The 9560-nt window shown below is 43.5% G+C and overlaps 1 non-coding gene across 1 annotated transcript; it reads left to right on the forward strand.

The window, feature by feature from the left end:
• The first annotated feature begins 447 nt into the window (after window positions 1–447).
• TRNAD-AUC (transfer RNA aspartic acid (anticodon AUC)) lies at window positions 448–523 on the forward strand. Its single transcript has one exon. It is a non-coding gene; the product is annotated as a tRNA-Asp (tRNA).
• Window positions 524–9560: the final 9037 nt, after the last annotated feature.

Genomic DNA, 9560 nt, shown 5'->3' on the forward strand with positions numbered 1-9560 from the left:
AGCTGGAGCCCCTCGTCAAGGCACATATAAAAAGTAATCAATGAATAAATAACTAAGGCACCACAACTAGGAATTGATGCTTCTCATCTCTCTCCCTTCCTGTCTGCCTGTCCCTGTCTGTACCTCTCTCTCACACTAAAAAACAAACAAAAAATGATGCACAACTGGTAACTATTATCATATTCTCATCTAATTTACCTATATGACCTCTGCAGAAGATAGGTCTTGCAAAATAACAAAGGATTACTTTATATTCAATTGAGTTGTCACATCATAAGGATGTGACATTTAGTAAAGAAAAATCAAGCTAGCCCCTGAATGTAGCTGGATGTATCTATTGATTTGATCAATGCCTTCTCTGTTCCAATAAATAGAGAACACTATGTACAGTTTGAGGAAACATAATCATCACTATATATACTGCTCACAAAAATTAGGGGATATTTGGCCCTGGCCGGTTGGCTCAGCGGTAGAGTGTCGGCCTATCGTGCAGGGGACCCGGGTTCGATTCCCGGCCAGGGCACATAGGAGAAGCGCCCATTTGCTTCTCCACCCACCCCCCTTCCTCTCTGTCTCTCTCTTCCCCTCCCGCAGCCAAGGCTCCATTGGAGCAGCGCTGGGGATGGCTCCTTGGCCTCTGCCCCAGGTGTTGGAGTGGCTCTGGTCGCAGCAGAGCGACGCCCAGGATGGGCAGAGCATCGCCCCCTGGTGGGCAGAGCATCGCCCCTGGTGGGCGTGCCGAGTGGATCCCGGTTGGACGCATGTGGGAGTCTGTCTGACTGTCTCTCCCCGTTTCCAGCTTCAGAAAACTACAAAAAAAAAAAAAATTAGGGGATATTAAAAATGAATATGAAGCAATAAAAAAGGAGCATTTCATTTTTTTTATTATTATTAAATAAGGACAACAGAAAAGCAAACGACAAGTCAAAGAAAGTTGTTCAGTTATGCAAATGAAATGCAAACCAAACTTTTATTTCATTGGTGAAAATGCACTACACAAAAGGCTGAAAGTACTGGAGTATCTGCACTTTCCCTGACCCCCTAATTTTTGTGAGCAGTGTATGTTAGACCTAGAAAAGATTGTACTAAATATCTTAGTCTCTGTGTCTGAGGAGAGGATGAGTTTTTTATTGTTTGTTTGTTTGTATGAGAGATTGCCACCTTGTTTGGTGGGAACGTTTTTGATGTTATTTTTGTTTTAAGTTTGAAGAATGAATATATGTCCAGATAAAGGGTGACATCTATGTTTCGTGACTGCTCACAAGTATTTTAAATATTGTTCTGGCTTTTAATTGTTTCCTGTTTTGTAAATCTTATTTTCCCCAGGTGGAATCTCAAACTTTTCATATTTACAGATCTTTTTACAAATAGTGCAAGCAGTTACCTGAGTTTTGCCATGTGGAAAAAATGGGGTTTACATGGGAAATTTATTTTTTGATGATGTGAATGTCACTGGAGGTAGAGGTAGTGATGAAGGCTTCTCTCTAATCCGTGAAATAACAGTTTCACAAGACAGATCTGTGAAGTGTTTCTGGAGTTTGTGGTGGTGACAAATGACAGCTACCTCATCAGTCCAGTTCGGTGATGTGTCACTAGATATTGTTCCTTGAAGCTTAATCTGTTTCTCACACGCTCCCAATGATCCCATGTAGGGGACTATATAGTTTATTACTGAACTAAGACACATTTGGGAGTGAAGGGGGATGCTATTAATAATGTCAGTACAAGAACTGTACTGAACTGAACAGATGGGACACAAAGTAACTCTAATACTGTGATTTACTTAATACATTTTGTAGCTTAAATTAATCAGAATAGACATACTTGTTTTTCATTGGTTTTTGTGGGGGGTTTTTTAAACTAAAATCCCTAACCAAAATACCACTGGATTTGTAGGATTACAAAATTTGTTAACATAAGTGGATGCTGTACTATACTGTGCCTATAGTACTGGGGAAAATATTTAATTCTACATATTTATAAAGCAAATTCAGATTCATTCAAATTCATAGACTCTATTATATCAGTATTAGTTGATTTAATGTAGCCATATGCTTGTTGCCTAAAGAACCATGATTCACCCTGACGTTGTCATTAATGAAACCTAGAGAATGAAAAAAAAGTACCTTGACATAATGTTTCTATAAATAGTGATTCATAGACATATGAGGAGTTGAGCTTATTAAATGCAATATTACTAAGACAGAATATATACTTTTTTTGAGAGAGAGACAGACAGACAGGAAGGGGGAGAGAGATGAGAAGCTTCAATTCTTCGTTGCGGCTCTTTGTTGTGGCTCCTTAGTTGTTCATTGATTGCTTTCTCATATGTGCCTTGACATGGGGAGCAGGAGCTACAGCAGAGCCCGTGACCCCTTGCTCAAACCAGCAATGTTGCACTAAAGCCAGTGACCTTGGGCTTCAAGCCAGTGACCTTTGGGCTCAAGCCAGTGACCATAGGGTCACTTCTATGATCCCATGCTCAAGCCAGCAACCCCTCGCTCGAGCTGGTGACCCTGTGCTCAAGCCAATGAGCCCGTACGCAAGCTGGCGACCTTGGGGTTTCAAACCTGGGTCCTCTGCATCCAGTCCAACGCTCTATCCACTGTGCCACCACCTAGTCAGATGGACAGAATATATACTTGAAGAAATCTTTAACTTAGTGTCCACATTAATCATCTGATTTCAATATGTTATTTTATGCTATATATATATAGCTATATGAAGAGTATGTTCTATGCTACAGATGTAAGTATTTGTACTATAACACTACTAATGTAGAAAGCCAGGAAGAAAGAAATATCAGTCTCCTTTATCATTCCAGTGTCTTCATTCAAACAATATCACTGAACATTCCCTGGCACTGTACTTATTTACTCACCAATTCATATCAGTCAGAGCTAGTAGCTCAGAAAACAAGGATGAACAAAGCAGATGTGGTTCTGGGGAGATAGGCCTGATAGTCTCAAAACATAATGTAGTCTGACCAGGCGGCGGTGCAGTGGATAGAGCATCGTACTGGGATGCGGAAGACCCAGGTTCAAAACCCCGAGGTCGCTGGCTTGAGGGTTGGCTCATCCAGCTTGAGTACAGGCTCACCAGCTTGAGTGCAAGCTCAATAGCTTGAGTGCAGGCTCACTAGCTTCAGCGTGGGGTTGCTGGCTTCAGTGTGGGATCATAGACATGACCCCACGGTTGCTGGCTTGAGCCCAAAGGTTGCTGGATTAAAGCCCAAGGTCACTGGCTTGAGCCCAAGTCGTTAGCTTGAGTAAGGGGTCAATGGCTCTGTTGTAACCCCCACCTCCACCCCACTCCCAGTCAAGGCACATATGAGAAAGCAATCAATAAACAATCAATCAAGGCCCTGGCTGGTTGGCCCAGTAGTAGAGCATCGGCCTGGCGTGCAGGAGTCCAGGGTTCAATTCCCGGCCAGGGCACACAGGAGAAGCGCCCATCTGCTTCTCCACCCCTCCCTCTCTCCTTCTTCTCTGTCTCTCTCTTCCCCTCCCGCAGCCAAGGCTCCATTGGAGCAGAGTTGGCCTGGGCGCTGAGGATGGCTCTATGGCCTCTGCCTCAGGCGCTGGAGTGGCTCTGGTTGCAACAGAGCAACAGTCCAGATGGGCGGAGTATCACCCCCTGGTGGGTGTGCTGGGTGGACCCCGGTCGGGCGCATGTGGGAGTGAGTCTGACTGCCTCCCCGTTTCCAACTTCAGAGAAATACAAAAAAAATAAAATAAAATAAACAATCAATCAATGAACAACTAAGATGCTGCAATGAAGAATTAATGCTTCTCATCTCTCTCCCTTCCTGTCTGTCTGTCCCTGTCTGTCCCTCTCTCTGACTCTCTCTGTCTCTGTAAAAAAAAAAAAGGTAATGTAGTAATAAAATTATAATCAAATAAATATACAGTTACAAACTGTATAGAGCAGGGGTCTCAAACTCAACTCAGCATGTGGGCCGCAGAGCAAGATCACAGCCGGTCGGTGGGCCGCACTAGGTCTACAAAAGGCAACTGTTACGCAACACTTTTCTCACTGCAGTTGAAAACAAAAAAAATCAGTACAACAAGCACAATCGTACATGCAGTTTACTCAGTGTCACAAAACGACCAGAAACTGTAGTTCGCATCACAACTGCTGTTAACTAAGCTAATATCTAGCTAGGATGCTAGAGAAATGAAAAATACAAGTAGGCCCCTAGGCTTACTTAATTTTATCCAAAATATTTTGAACTTCGTGGATTAGTCTGCGGGCCGCACAAAATTGTTCGGCGGGCCGCGAGTTTGAAACCCCTGGTATAGAGTGTTATGAAGGGACTGTATATCAGTGGTCCCCAACCTCCGGGCCGCGGACCGGTACTGGTTCGTGGGCCATTTGGAACCGGTCCACAGAGAAAGAATAAATAACTTGCATTATTTCTGTTTTACTTATATTTAAGTCTGAACGATGTTTTATTTTTAAAAAATGACCAGATTCCCTCTGTTACATCCGTCTAAGACTCACTCTTGATGCTTGTCTCGTAAGTTCGACAATTATATTTAAAAATACCACAGTTTTTATGCCGGTTGCATAATTTTATTTTGTGCATTTATCTGTCCCACCCTAAAGGCCAGTCCGTGGAAATATTTTCTGACATTAAACTGGTCCATGGCCCAAAAAAGGTTGGGGACCATTGCTGTATATGATGCTTTGGGTTATGTACGGATTCAGGGAACAGCTTTTGGAGGAAGGGGTATTTGAACACCTGAAAATGACAACAAAACAGTAACTAAGTGTAGCAGTTAGTGTGGGAGGACAGGCTGCTCTAGACATAGAGAAAAGCATGTGAGAGACCAGGAAACAGAACTGGACATGAACTTCATTCCAAGCCCAGGAAGAGACCAGGAAACAGAACTGGGCATGAGTTTCATTCCAAGCCCAGGAAGGAGACCAGGAAACAGAACTGGACATGAACTTCATTCCAAGCCCAGGAAGGAGACCAGGAAACAGAACTGGGCATGAACTTCAGTTCCAAGCCCAGGAAGGAGACCAGGAAACAGAACTGGACATGAGTTTCATTCCAAGCCCAGGAAGAGACCAGGAAACAGAACTGGACATGAACTTCAGTTCCAAGCCCAGGAAGGAGACCAGGAAACAGAACTGGACATGAGTTTCATTCCAAGCCCAGGAAGGAGACCAGGAAACAGAACTGGACATGAACTTCAGTTCCAAGCCCAGGAAGAGACCAGGAAACAGAACTGGACATGAGTTTCATTCCAAGCCCAGGAAGGAGACCAGGAAACAGAACTGGACATGAATTTCATTCCAAGCCCAGGAAGGAGACCAGGAAACAGAACTGGACATGAATTTCATTCCAAGCCCAGGAAGGAGACCTGTGCAGCGGGGGCTGAGAGCAGGGGGTGTGAGAGCAGGGGGTGTGAGAGCAGGGGCTGTGAGAGCACGGGCGACTCCGCGGCAGACAGGGACAGGAAGAAGCCTGCCCAGACCCTCTCCCACCGGGGGACACTGGGCAGGTCAGCAACAACCTTAAACAGAACACTGGGGACAGAAACTAGATTCTGAGAGGATAGCTAGCTAGTGCGGGAATCTTACCCGAAATTGTAAAATGCAGGGAGAGGTAAAGAGGAAAGCCAAGTCCTTGTGGGAAATCCAAAAATTAGGAGTCCAGACACCAAATCATCCACACAAAGATGATTTTTGGATAAAGATGACAGACTGAATACATATATCTACTTATATTTCTCTCCCAAATTCCTTAACCTACAAAAACAAAATTCTTAAGTTTCACTCACAAAGGATAACTGTGCTAAAAAACAAAAAAATGTACCATCACCACACCAGAAGTTTGAGGAAAACACAAAGTAGATGGGACATTGAATGAAAATAAGAGCCAATAAACAAAAACCTCACCAAGCCTAAAACAATCAGGAGGAAAGTACTTGTGGAGATCTATACTCAAAAACTGTTTTTAGCCTGACCTGTGGTGGCACAGTGGATGAGGCGTCGACCTGGGAAGGCTGAGGTTGCCAGTTCGAAACCCAGGGCTTGCCTGGTCTAGACACATATCTCTCTCTAAAAATGAATAAATAAAATCTTTTTAAAAATTGTTTATAATCAAAATTACCATAGAAATGGGCTTTATTTTCACTGCACTCTTCTGTAATGTAAAAGGTGGTACATTACACATGTGTTGCATGGGCAGGAGCCTCAGGAGCCAGGCACTGCCGGGGCTGGGTAGGCACCTGGAGACACAGCCCCAGGCAATTCACTTCCCAGGGGTCCGTTTTCACAGTAAGCGCTCAGGAATGTGTGGGACGGTCACGAGTCACTTTGCATCTGGTGAATATTAGAAACATAACCAAAGCCTCCAGAACAGTGGAAAATGATCAAAAGGGAGTAAAAACCTCTCGGCACTGGCAAAAAGAAGTCCTAAAAACCTCGAGTTCTCTCTGTCAACAGGTAGTGCTACCAGCAGCACAGCACCCCGGTGGGAGATGACAGCCAGGTGAGCTTCCCGGGACCAGGATGTACTGCTAGTAGCTTTTTGTCCTACAGAGCTGTTAAAATGTAGCTACTTAGATCTTTTCTTCTTTCATTTAAGGAAATTGTGTTATATTATCTGAAACTTGACTGTATTCCAGTCAACAGGATCATCTTCATAAAAACTGCACCATTACCTATTTAAAAAAAAAAAAAGAATCGATAAAAGTTTCCTTGAAAAGCTCTTGAAAAGACAGACAAATCAAAATATTGCTGAAGCATCCAGCACAAGTGATTTTTCCTTAACAGTGGAATAGAATAATATTTATTTGGTGAAACACCTGAAAAAATGTTTGCCTTACATTTAGACGCTATGCTATAAGGAACACTGTATGGCCAGTAGCCGCCGCTGTCACGGCCATTCACATGCAGGTTCTCATTAGATTCGAGAAGATGCTAAAGAAACAGTGGAGGCAAAATATGGTGGTCCATCCTTTAGTCGACTCCCATCAGCCAACGAGCAACACACAGGGAAAACACTTCCCTCTTCATTCAGTCAGGGCTCACAAAGCCACTGACACATTCTCCAGTTCCACAAGCAGGAGAATCCTCTCCGGTTTCTCCTAGAATCAAAGGCCCCAGAAGCCTCAGTGGGGCTCCAAAGCCCTCAGCTCTGGTTCCCCTTCTGCACGCCTTCCCTTTCCCTGCCAACATGGCTTCTTCAGCACCCTGCACTGTCTCTGCTCTCACTTCGCAAACATGGCTTCTCTCCCCTCCAGCAAGACAGTGGCCCTTCCCAAGCAGGAAGGTAGTTTGCAATTTCACAGATTGCATACCTGGTGCTGCCCAGTGCCATTCTTTAACACTAAAACTGAACAAACTCACAAAACACAAATTTTACAAACTCATTTGCCCAACAGACACAAAGCACTATCTTTAATCATTATTGTCATACTAAATGCAGTGAATGTTTTTACAAGAGGCACATGGATGCCAGATATGATGGAAAGAACGGCAGATTTACACCTCACATCCTAGATTTGCTCATTCTGGGACAAAATGTATTGAATGGAATTATAGGCAAAGCCACATTCTGAACATTATGTTTCCTTATGTTTCTGTATGGCCAGTGGCTGCTGCCATCGTGGCCATTCACATGCAGGTTCTCGTTGAATTCGGGCAGACAGTAACAGCAAAGCTGAAAAATGGTGGGCCATTTCTTTTTTCTTTTTTTTTTTACAGAGACAGAGTCAGAGAGAAGGGTAGACAGGGACAGACAGACAGGAACGGAGAGATGAGAAGCAACACCTTAGTTGTTCATTGATTGCTCTCTCATCTGTGCCTTGACCAGGGGGCTACAGCAGACCAAGTAACCCCTTGCTTGAGCCAGCGACCTTGGGCCCAAGCTGGTGAGCTCTGCTCAAACCAGATGAGCCTGCACTCAAGCTGGCGACCTCAGGGTCTCGAACCTGGGTCCTTCCGCATCCCAGTCCAACGCTCTATCCACTGCGCCATCACCTGGTCAGGCGAGGGTTTTTCTAGTACTAGTTATTTTATCATGGCCGTAAGTGGAAACTACCTATCTGTGGTAGATTCAAAATGCTCACAAATTCTTTGCTATTCTTCCCATTGAGAGGTGGGATCTAAAATTCTTTGCCTTTGAATTGGGCTTGGCCTTAGTTTTGTTTGACCATTAAAATGTGGACAGAAGTGATATTCCTGGATTTCTAAGCTTAGGTCCTAAGACTCTGTAGTTCCCACTTGTGTTTCTTTAAATCTTCATTTTGGGAAAGTCAGCCACTCTGTAAGAAGTGTGATTATCCCAAGACTGCCATGTTTGAAAGAGACTTGGAGGTGCTCCGGTTGACAGTTCTAACTCAGTCCATTCTCTCAGCCATCCCCACTAAGGCACCAAGCGTGGTACTTATCAGCCTTAGGAAACTCGAGACCAGTTTATCTGTCAGCTGTGTAGAATCAAGTGACCTCAGTCGATGACACAAGGAATAGAAAAATCACTTAACTGAGACCTGCGCAATTCCCTGGCCCACAAAATGGTGAAATAAAAAGTCTTTCAATATAGTAAAATGATTGTGTTTAGCCATAAGAGAGGTAGTTTGTTATGTAGCTATTAATATCTCGAACATTACTAGAGACATATTTTAACTCATAAGATTTTTTTACATGTTTGAATGGCAGTTTTCCTTAGGTTGATTTTTAGTAACTATTTCCCCAAATGTTTAGTAATTCTCAATGCTCTCTGAGGGTTTAGTGGGACCTGTGCCTTCGAATAGCAGGATTTTGGACGGGAGGGCAGGGTTCCCTCTTATTTTGGGGGATCATAAATTACCTGTCATTCTTCACTGCCTTTTTGGTCTCCGTTAGAGCTTCTTGTGTCAGAAAACCCACCTTAGAGAAGTGGCTGATTTACTTATTCCCTTTCTCTTCTCTCTGTCTCTTCCATCAGCACGGATGTTTAGAGTTACATCATTGCCCTTCTCTCAGGAGCTCCTGACGCTAGTATTCCAGGCAGACTGCTTTGGGGAAAGGGACACAAACAATAGTAGCCACCCCTTATGACTTTCAGGGGGAGGAAAAGCTCTGACTCAGGTAGCTCATTCAAAGACCACATTTAATGAATCACTCTGACAATTGTGCAGAAGCTACTGTAATTTTCTTTTTTATTGACTTTAATCCTTTTTATAAATTTTAAAAATTTATTTATTTTAGTGAGATACTAAGGGAGAGAGAGAGAGATAGGAACATCGATCTGTTCCTTTATGTGCCCTGACTAGGGATCGAACAGGCACCCTCTGTGCTTTCAGAAGATGCTCTAACCTGCCGAGCTATCGGCCAGGGCTGTTGACTCTCATCTTAGCATATATCTGGAATGCTCTTATTTTTATGGTGGAGTTTATTATATTCATGCTTAATTTTTCAGAATTCAATTATGTTGTAGGGGAAACTGGGCAAATGAGTTTGTAATATTTTTATTTTTTGAGTTTGCTCACTTTTATTGTTAAAAAATGGCGCTGGGCAGCCACGTGTATGCTTGCCCTCAGAGCAGGGCAGTGATTGCAAAT

This window comes from Saccopteryx leptura, chromosome 8, assembly GCF_036850995.1.
Source record: "Saccopteryx leptura isolate mSacLep1 chromosome 8, mSacLep1_pri_phased_curated, whole genome shotgun sequence".
NCBI lineage: Eukaryota > Metazoa > Chordata > Mammalia > Chiroptera > Emballonuridae > Saccopteryx > Saccopteryx leptura.